The 27,010-nt window shown below is 40.6% G+C and overlaps 1 protein-coding gene across 2 annotated transcripts in view; it reads right to left on the bottom strand.

Annotated features, from left to right (window-relative positions):
* The window catches only part of zfhx3b (zinc finger homeobox 3b), a 344,746-nt gene that overhangs the window by 126,550 nt on the left and 191,186 nt on the right, over nt 1–27,010 (bottom strand). The window contains exon 1 of one of the 2 annotated variants that reach the window (XM_042397285.1): nt 14,965–15,272. The exons of the other annotated variant lie outside the window; for it this stretch is intronic. The gene's annotated coding sequence lies outside the window, so the exon portion shown is untranslated. Of the gene's footprint in view, nt 1–14,964; nt 15,273–27,010 lie in introns of those variants that run through there. 2 annotated transcript variants of the gene reach the window in all.

Raw genomic sequence — 27,010 nt, 5'->3', positions numbered from 1 at the left:
GAGTTGTACAGCAAATGTAAACTTTTCTGTAGATGTGCAAAGCAGCATGGATCATTTTTATGTCTCCATGGTAACACCGCCCTTGCTTTGCAAAAATGTAATGATTAATCATGGTTTTGATAACAATGGAAAAATCATTGTTTCAATATTAACAGAATATGTGTGTGAGAGTGTATTTTCCAAGGCCAGTGATGTGCAAATGGTCACTGAATGTGGATTCCTAGTGGACATTGCAGCAAGGTAAAAAGTTAACAATCCTCAGTGTTTAATAGCTTAATGTTAGGATGTGAATGAAGCACACAGACATCCTATGCTCATCTATAGTATGGTGAAGCTTTAATATATACAGTACCAGACTAAATTTTGGACACACTTTCTCATTTAAGTTAATGGGAAGGTGTGTCCAAACTTTTGACTGGTACTGTATGTAGGAGTACAGCCAGCACTGAGGAGAAGGGTAATTCAATCAGCAGAACTCCAGCCTGACACAGATTCACTTTGTCAGTTTTGTTTCACCGGTAATTCATCTTTCTGAAAACATACACTATCCAAACAATAATTTCTTTCAACTCCAATACCTGGCAGAGGGGTGGGTGAAAATTTAATAACAGGTTTTCATTGGCTAACACCACCATCCTTTTAGATCTCTTCCTATCAAGAGCAGGTTTCCTTTTCCTGACGTCCCTGAGAAAGAAAAAGCTACTCATGTAGAAATGTCCACCAGTGGGACACAGAGGGTAAATCCTGCAATTATGCGTTAACTCAAAAGTGACTGCACTTTTAAACAGATGGCATGAACACACACATGCACTTTGACTAGTAGTGGAATGCATAAGCAAACAGTGTGAGGGGTAGAGCTGCGTGTAGGGGTCCAGATGGGCAGTCAGGGAGGCCTGTCCTGGGAAAGGGCTATCCCAAACCCATACACCCCTCCTCAGTACCCTCCTCTGGCCCTGTGTGCAGGACTGCCGCTAGCTAGCCTGAGCAGCAGAGGGTTAACTGCACTGCCCAGTCACAGGCGTGAAGTGAAACAATGAAATAATGGCAGCGAGTGAGCGCTCAAAGGCAGGGGGCAGGGTGGGTGTGGGAGGGTGGGGGCTCGCCATAGGCTCCTGCAGATGTTGCCGGGCTTCGGCGGGTCACACAATCACACGTATTAGCATTCCTGATAGAGGGAGCCCGGATTAGGGAGCTGAATGCCTTTCTCAACTCTGTCAGGGTTTAAACACGCCGGAGAAGCAGAGCAGAGGGAGAGAAATCCCAGACATGTGGGGAGGAAAGGTGGAGACAAGAGTAAAGGAGAAGAAAAGCACCCTCAGACAGTGCTGAGGAAGGCCTAGCTTACAGAAAGAGCAGGCACCATATTTATGGCAGGAGAGAAGTAGAGAGAAAGGCAAACGCAGAGTAAGATTGACAGACAAATTGCGCCAAATTGACTAAAACAGCTAATGAAAGAGTTTAACAAACAGACAATAAAGAGAAATCAAGCATGTGATAATTTAATGGTTTTGTGAATGTGGCAGAGGGAGTGTATATGTGAAACGAAGATTTCTATTTGTGGCTGAATGAGTGAATGAGCATAGACAAATGGCTTTCTTTCTTCTTTGTATGTCTGAGCAAGCGAGAGAGAGAGAGCAGAGACAAAAGCTTTTCTGAGTGTATGTGCTGTCCTGTCCTTTTTTCCCAGGACAGAGGTCTGGGGAGGCCTCATATTTCTGGCTGCTGTCAGGCAGGGGTGAGAGGCAGAGACAGCAAAGGGCAGCTGTTTTCTACGAGGTACCCTGGCTCTCTCACAGACAGCTTTTGATCCAGAATCTCCCTATGGGTATGTATGTATGTGTGTGTCACTGTATGCGAAAACATGAAAGTAGTGGTGTAATTGGCATAATAAGGGCCAAACGTGGTAGCAAACCATGGAACAAGCAGTGAAACTAGAATTGTAAAATGAAGTGAGAGGCAACACTAAATCAGAGCTTTTTCTCTCTTCCTCTCTCTTTGTTTTAGCACAAGACAAATAATTTCACAGGAATGCAGTAGGGCCAGTTTGATATGGTTGAGTATTCAGCCGAGATTTCAGAATACAGAGGGAACAGGTGGACAGTAAAACATACTGACACACATGTTGAGAAATACTTGTATACTCTTGTATAATAAATGAAGTAATGCTGCAGTTTTCGATGGACATGGAATAAAAGCAGAATTAGACGAGATCCCCTGCAGAAGCATAAACCAGTAGAGGAACTGCAACAACTGATTCCAGGTGCCCAGGCTTTCAATCTGGGCTTTTAAAACACAAGGAACGCCGGCCTGTCTAAGTCCAAACTCCTTGAACCCTTTGATTTTTACTTACTTATTTAGGCTTCCTAGCTTGCAATACTCATAATATTCTTCTGTAATCATGAAGCACTATAGACACTTTTTAACACAAAGACGTGTTTGTGGTTTCATGACTACATATAAGTCATTTTTGGCAGCAACTGGAAGAGGAAAACACTGTTCAAACGCATATTTCAGGTTCAGTTAGTTCTATACAACATGAAAAAATGGCTACCTTAGTTTTGGGGCTTCACTGCGCTATGATTGTATCTAACAGCAGGCATATCTTCACACAAGTTACTCGTAGGAGCCTATACAGCGGGAAAAAATTTAGTGCATCCTGCTGTCATTGTCTTCAGACCCCTGACAACAAAGAAAAAAAAAGGCAGCAACACCAAAAGCACATGAAAATCCTCACATTTAACAGTTAAAAGGAGGTGTACCTTTGTCCCCAGCCAATGACTATCAGTGACTCTACAAGTTAATATTTGCTTCTGCCTGCTCATAAATTTGCATTGCATTAGAACCTGACCTAAATGCATTTTTATCACCCAAAGTAATTAGCTGAGCATTAGTTGTAGGAGAGAGAGTACTATGAGGCTGAATCTTCCCTGAATGGGTGGTGGCTAGACAAAAGCTCCAGGAGGGATGGTTATAGAGTAAAAGCAGAGCTGGGCCACCAGATGAAAGAGGAAGTAAACAGGGCCAGAGTGCTGCCTCTTTAATCTACTACATTAACTCCAGCACCACAAGGGGAGGAGCCAGCATGCAGGCAAACAGCACAGCCACACAAAAGGGGAGTGTCAATGAGGGGGTAATAAGGAAAGACAATGAGTAAACAAGCAGGGGAAGTCCAGGCCTGGCATGCTAGAAACACCCTGCTTCTGACTGCCTGGCACACACAAAGGCCCTGCTGTAATTAGTCACCCCAATAGGTTGTTTAGCATTTGCATATAAATGCCCTTACAGGCAAATACTAAACACGCTGACACAAGCCATGCCCAAAACAGACGTTCGCCACACCTCTACCCCTCCAGGAGGTCTCAGGGGTCCACTTATGCCGGGGTACCCCCTCCCTTCGCCTTGTGCTTGTACCCACTACAGGCAAGCTGGCATCCATTACACATAATACAGACTGCACACCATCGTGCGGGTACTCAGTTCTTGTTTCTGGAGATTGCGAAACAGTGGGGCCAGGCTTCCTGTTGAAGGCCCACAGAGCCATCTGTCATGTGAAAGTAAATTTTGCCCTGACCACAGGACTGATTCTCGACAAGACAGGGGGGTGCAGGTGTCAGCCTAATGTATTGTTATATAGAAATGCTATTTGGAGGAGAGGAAAGGACACATACTGATATGTCCATGTCTACATCTAGACACGTGCATGGACATGCACAGAGATGTCCTGAGGAAGCCAGAGGTCCAAAGAGTGTGAGAAAAAAGTGTCCTGTCTTGATCAGGGTCAAAACATACAGGCTTGTTTAATGTACCCTGTCTAGCAGAAAAAAAGTGTTATACTTTTGGTATAATAGACGAAGCTGACAGATTAGAGACAGAGGCGGAATACATATGTGCACGAGGTTTAGCAACGTTCAGTAGCAAACGTGCTATCTCTTTTGACGTTTTTTAGAGTTTTGGGTTTTTAAGCATTATTGTTATTTTAATGGAACTTGTGCCTGATTTCAACACTTCCTTTTCTGTCTACTGTTGTTTTGACAATGGCGATTTGTGAAAAAAAAATATAGAAAGGAAGGAAGTGATGACACTTGTGTCTGTGCCCCCCTTTCCCTCCCCCAGTCCTGACCACCGCCTCTCTGTCTCTCTCTCTCTCTCTTTTCTCTCCTTCCTCTAAACCCATATTCTTTCCAGTGTAAACAAAGGCTGTGTCATCTACACACTTGTCCTGCTCCTGGTGCAGCTAGGAGGGAAAGAGTACATCCACAGAGCGCCTGCACTATACAAGGGCTACTTCCTGTGTTAATCCTCTGCCCAGAGTGCAATTCTACCAGTGTACTCTGCTTGCAAGAGCTCTCTTAGCATTACACATTGAACAGGAAGACCACGGACGAAAAGCTATCCGCTAGCATTAAAAATGTAGTTCTCACCTGCCATGTGGCCTGTTGTTCCCCATTAGGGCATGATCCAACATGAGGAAACACCTGGCTCCAACAAAAAGCAAGCAATAAGAGGAGCCTATTTTACAGCCATCCTCCTCCTGATTCAGATACACACCTTGCCTGAGATGACAGGACAACACTGAATCTGTAGAGATGCTGCCCAAATGAAACCTAATCTATGGCATTTTTATATTATCTATATATCTATATATACATATACATACACACACACGTGTATATATATATATAAGTGTATATACACACACCTATATACATACATATATACATACATACATACATATCTATATATACACACACACACACACACACACACACATACACACACACTTTTTTTGGGGGGGGGCGTGTAAAGCAGAGCATTTCAAAGAATTGGCACTTGGCATATATGGAGGAGAAAAACTGTTGTAACAGTCAGTATCCGTTTTGAGCCCTGCTCTTACCTCAGGCTGACTTCCTATATGTGGTCAGGGTGTGTTTTCTTTTACTGCTTCACACAACAATGCTTGCTAGCTATTTCTTACCACCTGAGTCAAACAGAAAAGTCAAATGTGCAGCCCCGCTACAACAACAGAGAGGCAAATGGCACCTTTAATTGAACCTAAACTGAAGTCTGCAGTCATGCAGCAGGATGATCAGGTGATCGAAGGGATGTTCTATACTCATGCCATTATTATAAACAACATATTCACCAGAACATCACCCTAAACCGCTGCATAAAGTGGCACGGGTCCCCCATCTTCATCATCATTCATGAAATAGTAGGAGCGCGCTCTGATAACCTACTGGTTAAGACGCATGCCATATGGCTGCAACATCCGCTGTTCGGATCCGGCTACGGACCTTTGTTGCATGTTCAACAAAGGTCCCCCATCATTCTCTCCCTTCAATTCCTGTCATATTTCCACTGTCCTCATAAAAAACGTAACCCCCCCCCCCCCCCCCCAAAAAAAAAAAAATAAAAAAAAAAAAAAAAAACAGTAGGAAAAATGAAAGCCATGGTGACCAGACGAGGCAAATGACGTCACAAAGCCGAGGTCACCAGTCTGTCACGGCTGTCTAGCCCTGTGTCAGCCCCATGGGACCTGCCCAACCCCCTCCAGCCTAGTCCAAATCTCTGTGCTGTGGCACTGAACGTCAAAATGAAAACCAAACAGTCACAGAGGGCTCCATGTCAAATATGTAAATGCCACGGCACTGTCGCTGTCATGAGACATGAGCCACTGGGCACAAAACAGCAGTTAGACCATAGCCTGGCACAGAGGTGGGAGCATGACGACCAGCAGACAAGAACTGCTATTAAACTGGATAAATATACATTTTTAGCTGCTGTGTTGGTGTATGTGTGTTAGGGAGACAGAGAGAACATATCTCCTCCTCCCCAGGCTAAACACACACAGACACACACACATTGTACATCTCTAGTTTTCGGTGTTGCTGTGTGGGAGTCTTCTCTCTAATCAATTTATTATGAGGCACTGAGGTCCTTATGTTTGTTCATTTAACACAGGGAAAATGAGAAAGAGCATTTGTTTTAGGCACAGTGAGACCCAGAGAGGAAACCACACGTGTTTCGGGAGGAGGAGAGGAGAAGGGTGAGGCAAAAAGCACACAAAAAGACAGAGACACCCTTCAGAAAAATGTAGAGGTGTAACATGGTGGCTTTGAGGAAATGTTGCTTTAATTGCAGTTTGGTGTAACATTTAATGCGGTCTGTATGACACCTGGCATAAATGGTTTACACACGAGACAGTGCCAATTATAATTCAGCCAATCAGAAATCTTTCATAAATCCACTGACATGCTCGCTGCAACAGCTAGATGCTTATTTGACGAGATGAGATGAGATGGGATGGCGACAGACGCACATGCAGTATATCTTCTTTTTAATTACAATGTCTGCAAAGGTGGGACTCTGCTATAAACAATCATCTCTGCAATCAAACACAATACCACCAACACTATGTATTATAATAACACATTCCCAAACTGAAAAACAAAATTATTATGCACAGTATTTGTGTCATTATTGCTGCTAATATAGCTGAAAACAACAGTAAAATAATATAACAGTGCATAGCTACAGAATTGCGGTATCATTCATTCAGGAGCTATAACAGCGGGACTACTTTGTTTGATTTAGTAAGGACTATCAGGTGGCGGTGGCGGTCAGGTCGTCTGTGGTATTTACTGGCATACACAGAGGCAGGCTCACACACACACACACACAAAAAAACTGCTGAATGTAAAGCTCTGATAAATATTTTAAAACTTTTATAAAAGATAATTAAAAACATTGTACGTGTGCATCTTTGAGTGGGCTTTATGAGAACTGTTAGCACCTCTGCAGTGTGAGATGTAACTGAGAAAGTGCTAATAGGTCCTTCACTGTATATATTCATATTATCATGCAATCTGATCATTTGTATTTAGCGCTTGTATAAAGCACGAACATAAATCAAAACATACTAATATATTCTTCAGAAGTTTAGTATGTAATTTGCATGAACTTGACAAAAAAGAGAAAAAAAAAAGACATGTGGGCTTAATCTCACAGAAGTTAAAAAAAAAGATGCTGTAAGAAAATATCTAGGTGCAGTATGGTGATGGTGTGCATATATAGATACATATCCATGTGTTAGTAGAAAAAAGGGAATTATAGCGGCGGAAGCTGGAAGAGAGCTGACATCAGAGGACTACGGAGGCTACAGCACTTAGAGGCCATTTTATTGCTTTGCTGTGGTCAAGTGAGGTGCACCGAGCTCAATTCCACCACAACAATGGCAAAGAGGGCCGCAGAGACAAAAGAGGGCTATCCCTGCTTCTTAACCCCTTCACTACTGGCAGATCAGTCGCCTGGGGCACTGAGAGAACAACACCAGGCCACCTTAGGAGAAGCAAGGGAAATAACAAATAGTGAGTCGCAACTTATATACCTACTGTATGACTACAGCTCAAGCACACACACATTTAGTTACTTATGCAGTAAAAACAATATGTGCACACAAATCCCACGCAAATCTATCAATGGGCAGATGGAGTCGGCTGCTTTTCCTGACCGGGAAGAAGCAATCGGTAGCTTCATCTCAGCCCTGTCTCACACTGAAATACACTGCCGCCTGCTCTCTATGTCTTTCCATCTCTGCCCCTCCCTCTCCTTCCCTCTCTCTCTCTCTCTCTCTCTCTCCTCCACTGGGAACATGGACAGGCTACTACACATTTGCAAGTGAATTACACTTTTTGTTGAGATTTTGTGTGTGTGTGTGAATTGCAAAAATGAGGAAGAGGGTGTGAGAGTGAAAGGGTGCTCCTGCAATCGTTCTTTTCTTTTCTTCTCTCTATAATCCTGAGGAGGATAAGCTGTGAGGTACACAGAGAGGAAGTGCCATAGACCTGCTGGGGTCCAGCACATCCTAGTAGTACATTCCTACAGCCCAGCTATCAGACGCATGTATAGACAGACACAGACTAAAACCTTCTCAGCCACAGATAAACTACTGTTTGTCACAGTCATGAGAGTGGAGTGGGTGAGAGTGGAGTGGATGCAGTGCACACAGAGCAAGGAAATTAAAATCTAAAACCAAAACTGAGATTTAACCAAGATAATAAAACAGAATGAGAAAATCATCATATTTGAAAACATGCATTTAAAAAATACACAACCCGAGAAATGTTATCCTGTTATGTTTTGATGCAAATACAATTTATACTCAGATGTGATAAGCACCAAAAATACTATCTATCTATCTAATTGTTAATACTATGCATGTTTTGGTAGTGGTAGAGGAGAATGACTGGCATGGAGAAAAGACTGTAATGTTAATATCACTTTCACATAGCTCTTTATTTGGCCTTTCAAACCAGCCCCAGCCTACTGACCGACAGAAAAACTGAGAAGCTGATAGCTTGTTTATATGAATACACGCTGCATTTGGTTCTAATACAAGTCGGGATGTTGCATCATCGGGTGACCTAGCTGTAAATTAGTGACATGGAAAAATGACATGTTAATAGGCTGAATCACAGATCACCTGGCTGCATTTAAACATAATTTGTTTTATAAAAATTTGAATTTCTCCATATGTAGAAAATTATTTAAATGGTTTACATTTAACCTTTGCGTGAATTGGTGAGTAAAACAATGTTTTTTTAATTTGAGTTATATTATATTTTATGTCAGAAAATATGTACAACAATAGATAATATAGAATATTGAGGTAGGAGCTATGTAGCTGATGCACTGTCAATATTTTAAATCTGTCATTCACTCACACACACTGTCTATCTCTCTCTTTCACACCCACACACCCCACACACACACACTTACATTTCAGTTACACAATGCAGATTTCACAGACACAGATAAACAATGCAAGGGCAGTTATCACTCCACAGAGCACAGTAACATAGAGGAAGAGGAAGAGGATGACAAAGAAATAGGGGAGGATAAAAAGACGGCGTGTGTGTCGTCAGAGTCACAGGCCAGAGGGGCCCATGTATTGTTCAAGGGCTCAGTGTGGGGAGAGAAAGGCGACCTGGGCCGCCTCTGTCTAAGCGTCCTCCATGTTTTATGCATTCTGTCCTTTGTGATGATAAGCGCCAGCGCGGAGGGTGGAATGCTGGCCTCCAGGGTCCAAGAGAGGGGTGGGCTTATGGGAAGCTGGGGTGCAGCTCAGTTCAATTTTGCAGCCCTTGGAGTGGTCACTGTCATCCCTGCCTCGCCTGCGTATAAGCATTTGTCGCCTATACAGACGTGAAACCGTTGTTCCTCCCATCTCTGAACACTAGAGCTAGCTGCTGCTGCCCCAAATAGGATATATACACAGCCAGTCGTAACCGTTATGCTACACACACACACATACACACACACACACACACTACGCTTTTACGATGCTGCCAGTCCTGGACAGGCATGCATCACACAGATCTTCCACTCAAAGTCAATACAGCAACCCAGAAATACAACAATCTTTATCACTGTTACAACACTGCAATCTAACAAACAACCTTGCTTGCTACAAAACTGATACTGTACATTTATTACAGAAACAGTACTGAGATTCTAGTCAAGGACGCAGATGTCCACACACACACATTATAAACCCTCATCCATGACAACAACAGCATAAATGTATTGTTAGAAATGGAAAACAAATGTGTATAAATTTGTATCACATATTATTGTGCTCTATTCTATGACAGCTTGTGAATTTCCATCAATGAAGGAGAGAAAAGTCAAAATACAACCTATACTTTCACACATATGACTGAATGGAAAATGATTTTTTCCCCCCTTGTCCCCAAGTTGCTGTTATCAGTGTGACAATGATGATAATCTGACCAATGTCGTGTGTACACAACATACTGTAAGTCTGCTATGATTTGTCTGAATATGAACACCGGCTTAGGATTTTGAAAACAGTTCAAAATTAATAAAAATAATGACAAAAAAAAACAAACGTGTATTACAACAAGGCCTCAACGTGGCACATTCAAAAGAAAGATTTTTCATAATGCCAGTATACACACAAATCTGAATGCGGTTGTTCACTCATACAGAGACACATGCTCATCTTTTCACTCATAAATCTAGTCTACCACAATGATTTAACCAAGATTGATAACACGATAACATATTGTGAAAGAGCAAACCACAAAAATCCCCGCCAACTTCTCTTCAAAAAGATAAAAGGATGACATTGAAGAAGAAGAAGAAAAGCTGCAAAGAAGACAGGGAGGGGAATTTTAGAGAAAAGGGGTGCTTTCAGTGGGTAAAGAGGCACTTTTGGACACTGAGGGCTGCAGGGATTAAGGATCAGATACAGCATCTATGCACACTGCAAGCATGCACACAAATACACACACACACACACACACATACACACACACACACACCTGAGCATGACAGTCATCTCTTCCACTCTGCCTTCCCACTTTCTCGCTCACCCCTGTACTGAGCCGAGATCCCGCCCCCTGCCTGCTCCTTTATGATAGCATGACACGTACACTGGCCTCAACTGCAGGACAACTGGAAGAACTGGTCTTTGCTGCACGACCTTGCATATTCAAAACCACACATCAGATTGAAAACCATCATCTGTGTCGACTGCCCTCATATACACATGTCCATACAGATAATGCGGAGACAGACACTTCACATTCGCCTCTGATTTCAGTGAAGACGCATCCACACAAAGGTAGATCTATTCATATTAATAATGCTTTGCCTCTCATGGAGCGACGCTACAAAGGAATTAATTAAATTTGGTTTGTGACCATTTATTAAAATGCTAATACAAAATACTGATAATAATAATGATTAAAATAATAATAATAATTTTAATAACCTTTAAACATTTTCACTCACAATAGACACAAAATCATTGTATATTTAGCTTATGATAATATAAATAAGTAGATTTTTATGTTTTTTATGCATACACTCCTTCTGGCACGTCAACCTAAAGTGTGTTGAATCTCCCACGTATGGCCTTAGCCTACTGTTCACCCAAAGAGGGCTCTCTCTGACCGAGGACATGGCAGCGAGCTCCCCCACGGTGCCAGTGCCCGAGAACGGAAAGGTGGGAGTTAAAAAGGGAGATATGTGGAGACACATAAAGAATGAGATCAAGAGAGAGAAGGAGGGAGAGAGGGAGAGGCACAGTGAGAGGAAGAGAAGGGGTTATGACAGCCAGAGGCGCTTACTCCGCTTTCTCTGCGTTACCCCCCAAACCATGAAACAAGCCTATCTATGACGACTGCTACTCCCTTCATCTAATTTCCCCCAACTGGACGTGCTCTTCCCGTTAATAAAGTCAAATGACAGCAGAATACTCTAAATACACCTGTCATCAAATATGGTTATAGAGGAGCACCATGAGCAAAAAGGAGGTGGACGACTGTTTTGTTGTTGTACAGGTTCAGAGACAACTGAAGAAAACTGCCATCACATCCCAGCATTACAATACCAAATTGTCTCTTTATCTTATGAATAATGATCACAACAGCAACAGCACACAGACAGCAGTTCTTCCATATGCATTTACTTTAATCATAACTAGAGATATGTTTATTCAGTAAAAGCACAGGCTGTGCATCTATAGCATTACTGTCACAAACAAACAAATCTGCATTTCTTAAAATAATTTTTATCTGTGCAGAGAAAGAATTTTGTTAGGTTATGTCTAACACATTAAAATAACATGTTTACAATTTAGTCTAGATTTTTTTAGAATCATATATGTAATGGTTTAAAACAGTTACCTGATCACAAAGATCTATTAACCAATTTCAATTTTCAAATTGTAATTAAATTAATTAGAATAAACAGTTGAGTGTATTAATAATGTACTCTGGACAAAATATCTATACTATTTTACAAGGTTTTGGTAAATAATGTTTTTATTCATAAAAATGTGAAAATGTATTTAGGAAAAAAATACACATAACCTAATAAATGAAAATCTAGCCTTAGTAAACATATATTAACACTTCAGAAATAAATAACTCTGAGCACAACTAATGAGTTAAAAATGAAAATTCAATTTTTTTTATTTTTTTTTTAAAAACACTGTTTGTGGTAAAATGATCACTCATGCTGACACTAACAGCTCACAATCTCATGGACGGAATACTTCCAGCATCACACAGCCAGGGATGAGCATGAGATACTATAGTTAGCTGCACCAAACACAACGTCAGACAAACACATATTTGAAATAGAACACACAGAAATAAAGCCAATGACATTCCTATACTTTTGCCAGGAGCTGTTGTAATTAAGCAGAAATATGACAATGAGACAAGACAGGAAAATCAGACAGGTGAGATGACAGTAAACATTTCTGCTGTCTTTGTTTTGTAACAGAAGACGGAGAGAGGGAGGAGGAGGAGGAGGAGGAGGAAGAGGAGAGGAGTGTTACTGTCAGACAGTGGAGGAAGGGAGATCACTCGAGTTTTGGCACAACAGTCTACCTGTGCTTATAGACTATAACCACCTTTGAGTCTCTAAACACACCAAAAAATACTGTTACATGCACAAAGCAAAATCACTGAAGTAAAGAACTATGTAGCAGTACAAAAAAAAGAGGAATTAAGTGAATATGAATATGATCACTGATTAGAAATAATCAGTGTGAATACCAGTTTCCCTTTTTTCCCCCTACGCTGCTAATCTGTTTCCGTCTGCTCCTCTTCGGTCTGAAAGGTAGGGATCTGTTTATCTGACCTCTTCCCCTGATTCCTCCTCTATGGCCCATGGCTATCTGACCCTTCCACCCAACCCCCTCAGCACCCCTACCCTCAGCAACAGCCCCCCCACCCCCTTTTTTTTTCTCTTTGCCTTAACATTTAATTTTACTAAACCTTTTACTAGTCTATTTTTGTTTCTCCCATCCTAAACTACAGCCAAAGTCTTAATCCTGCAGATGCTGACAACCACAAGTGCTTTTGTGTGGCTCCCAAAACACACCAACAACTACCATCACCCTTTTCTCCCAGCGAGACACACTCTCTCCCCATCATCCCTATAGGCTGTTTGCGAGGGGGTTTCCTCTCTTTCTTTTTTTATCTCTGCACTCACTCCATGACCCCTGTTCCCCATGTTTCTTGCTGTCTGACCTACCCCCCCACCCCACACACACACACCCCCACCCACCCACCCACCCACACACACACACACACACACACACACACACACACACACACACACAGCCTCTCACCCCCCTTTCTGTTTCCCCAAACGGTACACATATCCCTGCTTCTGCTCGCTCGCAAAACCTCCTTTTTTCCTCGTTCTTTCCCGTTTCTATGTCGCGAAAAATATCCATGATTGACTTATAATTCTCGCAGCTTTTTATGACTACATATAGCTCCATCCCGTCCGAAAAGTAGTCACTATTTTTGGTCATATTTATGGAGATATTCGGCTTACTATAGCACCTTAACGTCAAGATAACAACTGCATTTCCGTTTTCTTTAATTTTCCTCCGATCAGATCTATTTTCGGCGACAGCCTATCGGCAACAATGTAGTTACAGGCAATAATAAACTACAGCTATATTTTTTTTTGTTTGTTTATGTTGTTGAAAAGGCCCATTCAGAGCTTAGATATGCTGGTTTGTGTTTTCCTCTGAGAGTACAGACTATTCTATTTTGGCTATGTGAAAGATATGATGTGTAGTTTAACTTTTCAAAAAATCCTGCAAATGTTAACCGGCTAAGCGGCAACTAAATGCATGCAGTGACCTATAGGTTTAGCTTGGACCATACTTAAAGTTTCCAGCAATAACTTTAGAACGATTATGTCTGCTTAAGGTCAGCCTAATAGGGCAATGTTTTGTTTTCATTCCGGTCAGCATTTCTCGGGGAAAAAAAAATGTTCCCTTGAAAGTCAGATACGGTAGCCAAGTAGTTGGAGGCAGCAGATCCAGCCTGCCTATGTCTTCCCTGAACCACATGTCTGTTCTCTGAAACGCAGCTCAGACTAGGCTGTCCGCGGTCCTGCTGATCCGCTCTTGTCATGAAGGAGACCCGGGGCTCCGTTTTTCTGAACACACCACATTCACATAACAGACACACACACACACACACACAGACGCTCGCAAACACAAACCCCTAGTACACGCACGCACACACACACACACACACATAAACACACACACACACACACACACACACGTCGATCGATTTGCATGTGACTTCGTCAGGGAATGAGCGAGAATCGACTTAAAAACAACGCTTCAAAGAGGCAAACAGCCGTGAAAAAATAAAAAAGAAAAGATGGACAAAGTGGGGTAAAGAGGAAAAGTGTAGCTAGAGGAACTAAGACAGGGCGGAGGGATTGCACATTTTCAGAGACGTTGTCGGAGAAGAACAAAAAAAAAAATGCGTTTATACAGAAGAGGATTTTATAAGCATACGACGGTGCTGAAAACCCCTGGATGTGGCAAGTGTCAAATCTGTCAAAATTAGAAAAGCGAGAGATGTCCCCTTTCGCCGGACGCTCACACGGACCCACAGGCTGGACTTGGAGCTCCTTTTCTGGGCTGCGCTCATGTGGAGCTGCCGCTGCCCTTCGTCTGCTCAACACAGCCCCCTTTCTTACTGCATCTGTGCCTCAAAACACGTTTCTCGACACCCATAAGCCCCCCATACCCTTCCCCGATTCCACCGAAATGCACACAATTGTTTTAAAACCGTGTTTTTCAACGGTCAACTGCTTGGAAGAGGATCGCTGTCTTGCCCATTTCTTATCTTCCATTCATGAAGAGGAGAGGACGAACGCTGATGTAAACACAGGTAACGATACGAATAAAATCGAGAATAAACCAAACTACTTGCATGAAATGAACTTGTGATTGCCAGTCTTTTCTCAGAATATGAGAATAGCCAGCTCCGCTACACGTAAAACTACGAACAGATATGAAAAAGAGATTCAGATAGGTCTACAAGCGAAAAGAATAGGATCGTGGAAACAGAGAGGAAAAGAGACAAACGCAAAGTTGAAACTTACAATTTCTCGCTGCCGCTTTGTGATCCTCGCTTTTTAATCCAGTATTGAGATGATTTAGCTAAAGATCCCATCAAGGCAGTCCCCTTTTGGTCAGTTTGCGCTTAGGGTGGCAAAAGAAAGATCATTGTTGTTGCGGAGTGTAAAAAACGAAGTAGGTACTATTAGTTGTTAAAGGCAATATAAAAATAATTTGGATGCAAAGCAGGCGATGAGTCTTGTGTTAGAGGGAGCGAGGAAGAGGTGAAAGTGAGATCTGATGATTGAAAAGAAAAAACTCTTTGGATCTTTATTCCTGCTAATTAGTTTCCTGCAAAAAATGGCTGTGATTAATTCAGTGCGCATGTGCTTCATTACACAGGCACGAAGGGAAGGGCTAATTAGCCGCCTTCTGGATCAATAAGATTCAGCAAAGGAGAGAGCTCGGGAGAGAGAGGGAGGGAGAGAGGGAGGGAGAGGAGGGAGGGAGGGATGGATAGATAGATACAAGTAGAAAAAGAGGAAAGTAATGATCAGGAATTGAAAATATGGAATTAAGAACAGCGGAAAGTAAGAGTTTGATTAGACGGAAGACAGTGAAAGTTAATACTGGAGCATGCAGCCGCAGCAGGCAAAGCCCGACGCCACAGGCACAGCTTTTGCTCCGCTCTTTTTTTTTCTTCCACTTTTTCAAACGTTTTTGTCCCAGTTTTTTGCGTTTTTGAATGAAAGATGTGCGCATACTTTGGCCACTGAAAATCCATAAACGGTCATGCTTTATTTTATTCTGTGTCTTTCAACTTGAGTCTGTCATTTTCAGTCGTGCCACGGCTGCACACACAGGGCTGTGTTTTTTCTGTTAGTTTGAACAACTTATTGAAATACATAACTGAGTGTCGGCGGCTGTAGTGGCGAAAATGGAAACGTGCAATTCTTCTGCATATTCTATTTATAATTATAGAAACAACTGTCATGTTTGTAAACAACTAAAACAAACATTTGCCAAATAATTGAAGCACGCAAAACGCGATTTCTACATGTATGTAAAACTGTACTGTAACAGTCACATAGAAGCTACCACAAGTATTGTAATCTGCAATGAGCAGAGTTTATCGTGGATACAGTGAGATCTGGATATTATCACAGCAAACAATGTATTTGAATTGATAAATATATATTCTAAGCATTAAGAGAAATAGCACTTGCTCAGAGTTATAAGTTGATATCAAATCCTGTTGCGTAGCCTCAAATTTTGAACTTTTCTGTACTTTACGTGCTTCAGCCTGTACTCAGCATTTAGGGGATTCCCATTGCATTTTTATATTAAGATGGTATAAAAATAATAATTTAACGACAGAGGCTTGATGATAAGAGAAGACTTAAGTCCACTTTAATAAAACTTAAAGCAATATGTGTTCCTTTACACACTTCTTAGTGAGTAAACGTGGATCAATTTCAATAAAAACAATAAAATGAAGACTCGTGACTAAATCAAAAAAGTGAGATCTTTGCAAAAAATATAGTACAGATAAAAGTGTGACGGAGAGGATATGAGACGAGTCGTATTTACACTTACTCAAAATATGTGAAATTATCAGCTCAACTTCCAAATCAGGATAACAGGCTACTGTATAACGCTATTGTAATATAAAAGAAACTATTTATTTCAGTTATTTGATGGCATTCATAGCACAAAGCTTTAAATATTTTCCAGAGAAATTGGGAAACTCCTGAGAGCTGCTTTGTATTGGTACAGTGTGCAAAGCAAGTTCAGCTCTTTTTTTAAAAAAAAAATTCAATTTTTTTTTTATATAAATACTTGTTGAAGCCCCTTTCTATCTATATGGACGTGACGATTTATTTTAATTCTACAATACGTGTCGCGTATGTTTAAAGAATATAAATGGCCTCGGTTTATACTCCTTACACAGCACAGCAGTGAAAGACTTGTAAGTGCAGCTGTGACACACAGGGATGATGGGGAAACAGGTTATCGTGACATCTATTGCGAAACTGGTGGGAACATGTTGTCAATACGTGCAGGTTCTCTTAAATAATAATAACACTATATATGTGTGACAAGGTGACATAGTTGCATCAAGGTGTTTGCTGCAGCTCCGGCCTGTAGCCATTAAATTTGCTATAGTATGATATTATGGTCAGTGTCTCATTTCATTTTGATATGTTTCGTGATTAGGATTTTTTAAATGGCCGTATGATCAATACTAACATAGATTTGCTGAGGTTCTCTCGTTTGTTTTTCCTAATAATCTTTCCGTAAAGCCATTTGCCTCTGTAACTGATGTCCTCCCATGTCCTCGGTATGAAAGGACTGTATTGCAAAAATCAACCTTCGAGTCTCTCAGTGCTCTTTGTTATGATAATTTTATTGTTGATTCTCTGAGGAAATGGACAATCCCTCACTCTCAGTATGCACACTTTCTGTGCAAACAGCTCCATATAGAGTCCTGGTCCAGTGAATACAAGTAGCAGCTTCCACTGATCACATAACGTGCTGTGTTTATTGAAATAATACGGATTTGATCGTCAGCGCCTATATAGTGAATTCCGATACAGAGTTAATAGTTAAATGGCACATATACTCAAATCCAAACATTGTCCAAACATGCTATAGAAGTCACAGCAGCAATTATACAAGCATGTGTAAGACATAAGCAATAACTGGGTTCATAAAACGGCCTGAGATATTTATTTTTTCAGTCGTGTGTTTGATGGAAATGGAGAGCACAGATACATCTGATGGCTGTTTTTTTATTTTCTAAGATACATGTAAAGCAGCCTTTCGTGATGTTGCAGTGGTGATGATGCCTGATGAAATATACAGGCTATATTTTATATTTTTGCAAAGGCCTGTGACTTAATGTTAGAAAGAATATGAAAACCCCCATGGGACGCGACGTTTTTACAGATCCAATAGCACATATCCCCTTTAGAAGAAGCCTATGAAAATCAAACTTCTTATAATGTAGCCTATATGGCCAAGACCAAACACTCCCTCTCCATCTCTCCCTCTCTCCCTCTGCTGCTAAAATATATGGTGTGCTGTTACACGGCATTTCCTCCGCACTTGCCATCCACAAGCCGAGGCAGGCACTGATACCTGTTTTTAAGCAATGTAGCATCTGCTGTGTAGCATGCCTCTCTCAGAAAAAAAAAACAACAAGAAAACTGCATCGCCCCGTCGAACAGTTCACATTTTTGCAGTGTGAGAGGCAGGCTGCAGGAATCTCGAGGATTTGCGACGTGTCTGCTCTCTCGGGAAGAAGAGATTGTAAAAATGAATAGGTTGAAAATAGCGTGCGAGAGGAGTTAAAGGGGGCTACGAGATAATAAAAGAGTCTGGTGTAATTTGAGGCTTGTAGGAGGCAGCTTTGAGCCAGTCAGTCGCCTAAAGCCTAACAATGCAAACTTCAGTTTACAAATTTATGCAAAGGCCTTGATTGACATTACTCCATCAGTGACCATATTGAGTATAGTGTGTAGGCTAAATCAAAAGAAGACCAGCCAGACGGAGCCCTTGATGCTTTTAGGGCCTATGCATCTCTGAAAAGGGAAAAAAAGGGGGAACTGACAGGGTCTGAAGCTTTTGTGTTACCAGCATTCAATTGCGCCTCTCTGTGGGAAGGATAACTGTCCACGTGCCAGCCTCAATAGGCATACATCGATGAGTGGCATTGCAAATTCAACACAACCTGTGGCTATGACAGCCCGTGGATATGACAAAGAAAGGCAGAGTAGCTTAAAATGCAAAATGCTCCGTAGATGTGGGGCACATGAAAGCGCTTGACCATCACCAGAACTGCAAGGAACAAAACAGTGATTCAGATAGAGGGCAAAGCACCATAATCGTTTCAAACGTGCTTGAACCGCTGCTCTGTGATGGGGATTTCGCTCACCAACATGCACCACTTGACAACTTTGAGAGAATTTTTATTTTAACGTTGGTAATTTAACTATATTTTATTTTATTTGGGAATCAGCTAGTGTGTGTGTGTGTGTGTGTATGTGTGTGTGTGTGTGTGTGTGTGTGTGTGTGTGTGTGTGTGAGCGCGCGCACGGCAGCGTGTGTGCACGTGTGAACGCGCGTGCACGCACAATCCCAGACAAAGCACAAAGGGAAACAGAGGAAATGAGCAGGGGTGAAAGTATTTAAAGATAAAAGCTGCTATCGAGAAAAGTCATATAACTTTATAAAGAGATAACGACCATTATATTCCGAAGGATTTGGGGATTGAAGATGCTCATAGGCTGCAATATTAACAAGGAGGGTGTCAGTCATATGTTCAGGCTATGGTAAACAGAGATGAAAAGGGCATCAGACATTCTCCAGGAAACAGTCAGAATAAGATTATGATATCAAAATATTTTTAAATAAAAACCTTTTGTGGGTGGACTGGAAGCTCAAGATGGAACACAAAACAAACACGTTGGACTGGTTATTAAAATAAGATTTAAATTTGTATGTTATTTTAGTGATGAGGTTAAAGAAAACACACTTTGACAGATACATGCGACATCCAGCGCCTGTAGGTTGGATTCTCCACTCAGTGACCGCAGCTGGCTGATAAGTATTCCATATTTAATATGGAGGACAAACCTTTCTGAATTCATCGCAGCCTATTTTTTGTTTATGAAAAAGAGATTATCTACATTAAAAAAAACTTTTTTCACATGACTTTAATTAAAAACATAGCAGTATCACTGTAATTTTTTTATAAAGCTTTAACTGGTAGGGAAAAAAAGCTTAATTATTTTTAAACAAATGTATATATTTTTATACTTTTTTTCATATTGGTCGTTCTTTGTCTTTTGATGATCCTCGGCTAAATGATACAGTCTAGGTTATGCTGTTTACCACTACATCATTGCACATGAGGGACTGGTGTCCGGCTCTCCATGTGTCTAGGGTGGATAGGGCAGCGCAGCCAGGTGCAATGGGAGCGCCCTCTTATGTTCAGCCTGACCACAGGGATCAAGCAGCGCATCAACTCTTTTACAGGAGCCAAGCGCCTGCGGACCAGCTGGCCTTTGCAAAAGCGCACCTTTGCCTTGTATTCATTACATAGGCTATTAGACTGGCCAGCGTGTAAATTATGTAAATCAACATGCCCAAGTTACGCGTGTTCAGGAGAGATGTAAGGATGTAGACTACCTTATATCTGAGCAGAAATCACAAACAAACATTTCACCACAACAGTTGCCATTGACAGTGCATCCACTGTCCGAAACGGCCACACTTCATCAGTAGCCGCTTGACGGTTGAGGAGTGAGACAAGGAGCACAAAAGCCCAACAAAGATCACACATCAACTTGGCCTAATTAGCGGATCATCCTGCAGTAATCAGCACAGCTGATATACAAATCCATATTCAGGAAAAACAATATTTTGCTAAAGAAATCGTACATGTATTTAAAAAATGAACTTTTCAGGGTCGTGATAATTTGTAAATGTAGATGCTGCATTTTTTTTTTTACACTTAAACTCTGATGATTTTTCACCGTCATGCTTTAAGCATAACCTGTATCCCAGATGGACAGAACACACATCTCCATACAAACCTTTACTTCTATTTCTATATTTTACGTCGACTTTGTTTTCCAAAGCAGTGTTGGCAAATATTCCAATATTGCATCCACATGTGGCCTCGGATTTTCCCTTTTTTTTATTCTTGTGTCATGTTTGGCACACAGGGAATGTTCTTGAAGGGAATAAAACTCAGTGTGGTGAATTTTTAGGGGAGCCTCATGTAAACTAAAACGTTTGTAACTGTGATTGCTGCTGGTTTCTATGTAGTCTTGTGTAAGCATGTGTTGTGGCAGAACATTTATTAAAACACTTTTTAACTGTTAGAAGATGCATACATGTAGAAATTCTGCAGAAGTGCTGTACTATTCATATTGGTGGATATTTTATTTAACATATTTTAAACATGTTGTTGTGTTCAACATATGTGTATTGAAGTTTTTTTTCATTATTATTATTTTTTATTTTTGTCCCAGAAGTTGTGTGTGTTTTATCATTGAAATATAATTTGCCTATTGATTTTCTGTTTGCTTGATTCTATGATTGCCTGTTTATAGACAATCTGTTTTTATTCAGTTTTGACGGGTATTTTTGTTTGGTGAGCCAAGTAAATATATTGAAATAAAAAATGAATATTAAATTCCTTCTGGACAAACTTCGATGTATTATCTGCATGTTTATTTTTACACCCTTTGACACTGAATCTCACGATTGAAATATTTCTAACGGAAAAGAGAAATTATTCTATGTTTGTTAATGTTGCAGCCAGCAACATAGCTGATAGTATATTCCTGTGTACAGCTTGAGTTGAAAAAAACAAAAAAAAACAAACAGGACCTTTTTTCTGCTGCTGGTGTTGTGATTTTAGAGTTTGAAATAGAATAAATGACGAGCGACCGTCTGGTCAGTCTGCCTCATTTACATGAGAAACAAGAAGGCATATCAATTCCTCTCTCTCATACATTTACTCGTCCTGCCAGTACTACCTTATTAATGACCCTATGCATTATTCAAAAAACAGTTTGGACGTTTGGATTTTAGAAAAATAGTCGTGTTAACACATAATCCATCCAAATCTGAAGTCTGTCAATATTTGAAATTAAAATGTCGTGAAACATCCAAAAATGTCCAGTGTTTTACTGACTTTACTTGATTGTGCAGATTATTTTATCGGAATCACTGCGGTTAAATCGAATAAAAGAACACACGCACGCACGCACGCACGCACGCACACGCACACACACACACACACACACACACACACACACACACACACACACACACACGTACAGGTTCCAAAAAAATCAACGAGCGTGAATCTCCCTCTTTCTGTACCTCTCTTTCTCTGTCTCCCCCCCCCCCCCTTCCTCTGGGTGTCTGTGTGCATGTGGGATGGTTTATGTGTGTTTATGTGTGTGTGTGTGTGTGAGGGGGGGAGATGGGGGTCACTGTGTCGCATCATATTTTAATAAATATATTTTTTTAGATATATTAATTTTATCTTATTGTTATTACTGTTATTGATACCAAAGAAGTGCAGAAATAGAAATATCTCCCTCAAACCAATAATAAAAAAAAAAACAACAAAAAAAACACACACACACACACAAAACTGTGTGAGCCTGCCAAGCCTCCGTCCAGCCTCATCACACCTCACCACTTCTTCAAGATCAGAGTACATTTTTAGAAGAAAATCATTTCCTAGCAGTTGAATTCAAACTAGTGATGGATATTATGATTAGCTGTGCAATCCATTTAAAACTCTGGATTTTGTATTTGTATTTTTTTCTGTTTCTATTTGTATGTTTCAAAGAAGATGCCTTAACATTTTGCCTGCCATCAGATCTCAATATCATGCACCCAGATAAAAAAAATCCCAAGTTCACGAATTGTTAAAAAAAAAAAAAAGACTTTGTAATCAAATGCATGTGAACACTCCCAAATAAATTATGGCAAATTAAAAACATGGTTTACACGTGTTAGTCTGGAATTTGTCCACAATGTTAGAATTATGTGTTTCACGCCAAATTGTGTACTAAATATCCCAAGTAAAATACAACCTGAACTGAAGAACAATTTGTAAAGAAAGAAATAAGCACCATGAGGCCAGGCATACATCAAGGTCGGGGATGTATAGTAAATAATGGAGAAATCCTGAAAGCTGCTGTCACAGACTCTCGTTGAGAGACAGGCGGGACTCGTGGGGTTTTACGCGCTTTGGAGAGGCTCACTGAAACAGAGGGATCCCAAATCAGAGCCATATGACCACTCCAGGCAAAAGCAACACTAGCTGGTGGTAAACCGACCCAAACGGAACGGAGGATAATGCCAAACCTATTAAAAATGCCACTTGTGAGCTCGCTGCGTTTGCACTTAAATATAACAAACTTACAGTGAGTAATTTTCCTCGATGTCAAGACGAGCCCCCAAACAACACGACGAGATGAAAGATGACAGGTGGAAGCGACACAGAAGGCAAATACAGATCCGGGATTAACGCCAGGGGTCAAGTCCAAATCTTACGTCACAGCCTCGGATGCCTCAACATCGTAAATACAGTACAGTATATGGACTGGGTTAAACAAGACAGCAATAATTCAAAGTTTATCTGCTAATTTTTCATTAAAAAAACAAATACAGAACATCCAGAAAATGTAAAATAAGTATCAAGATGCTGTATGCATTTCGTGCACAGTGCTTTAAATAGTAAGCATGTATCTGTTAAGTTTAAAAGGCTATAAATACGTCTAATTACACACCCAATAGGTGATTATTGGAGAACGAATCAGATATAATGAGTTTTACAATTTAAATCAATGACGTTGATACGAAGACAGCAATGATGCCAATTGACGAATAATGATGAAGAGTCTATATAATGACAATAAAAGGATAAAATGGCTGCTTCTGATTTGCTTTTTTTCTTTACATACTGAGTGTCTGACTGTGAGGTGGACAAAGTTACTACACACACTAACAACCATGCGCTCAGTGGGGGCTGATATTCAAACAAGTGAGAGAAAGTGAACACAGACAGGGTGGGATCATGCAGAGTTTTACATGCATGGACTTTAACAAGTCATATCACACAATTCTCTACAACACCCGCTGATGTAAAGACAGCATCTATGTAGCATCTCAGAAACATCTGAAGCCTGGTGTGCTCAAACCTTCCAGAGCTGTGAGGGAGCCCCCAGGACCGAGAGACACCTGGAGTAATGTGTAGAAGTAATATCAGATGGTCAAAGCAACTGAGGCGGAATTACAGACGCTTAACCCCGATCAGCTCTCCTAAACTTTGCCTCTGTGGCAGGTGAGCCCACCCATATTTGCTGTGGGTGGTGGGGTGGGAGGGTAGGGGTCACGGAGCACTGCCTGTCCATCAAGCGGTTTGGCCCCTGTGCTCTAAATACCTCAACAGAGGTGACCCCCCCCACCCCACCACCCCTCCCTTACAGCCTTAAGAGTTCCTGGAGCCAATAAAACTATGTGATTAGTGGGGCTGTTCCTTTTTTTTTTTAGGTGTTAGCTTGTTAAGGGACTTAATAGTGAAGGTGTTTACTTTTGCATGACAGACACTCTACAGGAGGGGTGGGCTAGGACCTTAAACATGGAGCCCTGCGCCAGTCCATCTACCTATGCTCTCTATGTTGTGTTACTATGTATGTGTATGTATGTGCGTGGCAGAAACACATCATCTGCCAGTTTCATGAGTTTTCAACTTGGTTTGAGTGCTATCACGCTGACAGTCAGAGGCCTTGTCGGTCTGGCACAGGGGAGACACTTGTATCCTCGCTACCCGCACATCCCGCTCACATGGCCTGCTTTCCAGCTAAGGACACATTTATGTTATGAATTTCAGCATGTATGTAACAGTAAGCTGACCTCATTCCTGTGGTAGAGATATGACCCTTAATCCATTTCAAGCACATACTGTACATTTTGTTTAGTTCAATCAGTATAGGAGACACAGGAGGTTTGGTATGATAGAGACTGAATCAGGGCAGCAACAGTTCGTGTGCCCTCTTAACTGTGTTAACATACGCAGGCATTCGCACAAGTGTGACTGACATCATGTTAGAAGAAATTAAGAAGAGTGTAACACCACTTCTAATTCTGTCAGATATGCGGTTACTGAATAATTTGTAATGTTTTGCATCTCTACAACCCTGTAGTGTATCAGCTGAATCTAATCCGGTTAAACAAGTTGTTTTGTTGCTTATGAGGGCAAAAAGATATCAACATGAAAAATTGTCTTTGAATTCTAAAAGGTCATACCCTCCCTGTGGTCAAATGACAGACAGTGATGTGATATTCTCCTTCATAGCTCAGAGGATAAAATGTGGGCACTGGATCACAGACACACATTAATTCACTTCATGACAGCTTGAAAATTAATATGGAATCATCAAGTTGGTGTCTTGCACATCTTGAACTTAAATTAGAATTGAATTTGTGATTATCTTATGCCTAAATTTGCTATTTTTGCAAAAGAATTTTGCCATACAGTAATGGTCTAAACATGTTAGGGTCATGGTGCTGTGGACAGAACCTTTTTAATAACCCTTTGAGACAAAGGAAGTGTTTTGTAACAGGTAACTAATTGATTGAAGCTTCCCAAAGTCCAACCAATAATACATAACAGATTTCTGCACACTGTGATTGTGTTTTACAAAAATAACCTCTCAGTCTGAAAGAATAGGAACACACACAGTTTTCCAACTGTGAAATGTTTGCATTTAAATGTGATCCAAATCCATATTTTTCTTCTATTTGGAGAATGTAAGTCAAACATACAACCAGCATTATCCAGACTTTGAGTACATCTGTTGGTCAACAGTGTGTAATCTTGAGCCTAACAGAGTTTGGTTTGTATTTTTGTGGATGTATTGCATTTTCTATCTTGTATTTATAGATGCAAGCTAACTCTATGATGTGTGTTATTTGACTATTTCAAATCTATTTTTCTCTGTATTGAATTAATATGACATCTTGACTCTGAGGTGGCACATGACAAGAAAAGATAAGGACTACACTTTTAATTGTAAACTGAACCATCAAATGATGAAATGACTAATAAAGTGGACTTGATATTTTCAACCAACTTCCAAATGTGTGAGACCTTACTTGTGATGACAGCTTTTAGATTCACCATTCTGAATGTTTCGATACACATCCAGTTACAAGTATATATCCCAGTACAAACCAGAATCAACTGTATTTCTCTGTAAGCTACAACACAACTGCCTGAGCCATGCACTTGTGCACTTTGAACATTCACATGAGATATAAAGCATGTAAAAAGAATGATAACCTGTGTTTTGTCTATTTTTTGATCTTATGTTTTTGAATATGTGCAAATATATTTCCTCGGGAAGAAAAGGGTGTGGGGCTGTGGGGGTGTCTGTGTGTGTGTGTGTGTGCGTGTGTGTGTGTGTGGGGGGTGTATTCTGTTTAGAATTGTAAATGTATTGCATAGGCCCTGCTGTCCAATTACATATATCTTTCATGTATGAAATCATGCATGTCTTTTTCTCTAAAAGGGGGAGGGCTGGCACAAAGGGAGCAACCCCTACTGCAGAAGAGCAGTGTGTGCAACCCACATGAAAAATAAGGTCTAGTGTCGGAGCCCTGGAGCCCTGGGCAAGGAGTGCAGCTCCATCAGCGCACAGGCCAGGGAGGGGAGCTGCTTTCCCCCAGACTGGAGCCCTCTCCACTCCTGACTCCTGCTGCATTATTGTTGTCCTATTGTGAGGCAGCTGACCCTTTGGGCCCTAAATGAGACTTAATAGAAAATACATTTCAGATCACGTCCTTAATTAGCTCCACAACAATAAATATTGTTTCTTGTGCTTTCAAGTGTTTTATTTTCCCCTTTACTAAAAATAATCTTTTAAGATGCTGGTGAAAGAAAAAAAAAAAAAGGCTGTTTATTTATTTATTTTCTCCATTTTCTTCATTCTTATTTTCAAAACAACGACTTACTGCTGGGTACTAAATTTCAATGACCCAAATTTTGTGAAATTACTTTGAACTTTTCAAACAAAAGCTCTTAAGATCCTTAACAACATACAGTAACTCATCTCATTGAGCGTGTCCTGCCTCTTTCACTGTCATTTTTTATTACAGTATATTCAATTAATTGTGTAAACACTTTTTCATTTTAATTAGGCCTATTTTCAGAGCAAAATAATAACACATTTCTCTGTAGATGAGGAGCTAAAGTTAGCTGTTTTAGCTTTTGTATGATGGGGGGAAGATGCTTTGCCACACAAGAACAACACCTTATCTTTATATTCTTATATCAGGGCCTATTTGATTCCAAGTCATTGCCTGAGAAAAAAATAAAATCATAGAGATTTCCTTATCAAGCAGAATAATTTAATATAGTTCAAATCCTGGGACCTGGGATCAGGTCTTAATCACATACTGAAAATGTGTTTTCAGTCTTTTGCAAAACAACTGGGAAACTAGACCCTAATAAAACTCGAAGAGTGAAGCTGAGTGAAATAAATTTCAAAGTCA

The sequence above is a fragment of the Thunnus maccoyii genome, chromosome 1 (assembly GCF_910596095.1).
Source record: "Thunnus maccoyii chromosome 1, fThuMac1.1, whole genome shotgun sequence".
Classification (NCBI taxonomy): domain Eukaryota; kingdom Metazoa; phylum Chordata; class Actinopteri; order Scombriformes; family Scombridae; genus Thunnus; species Thunnus maccoyii.
This window is presented reverse-complemented; position numbering and strand designations above follow the sequence as displayed.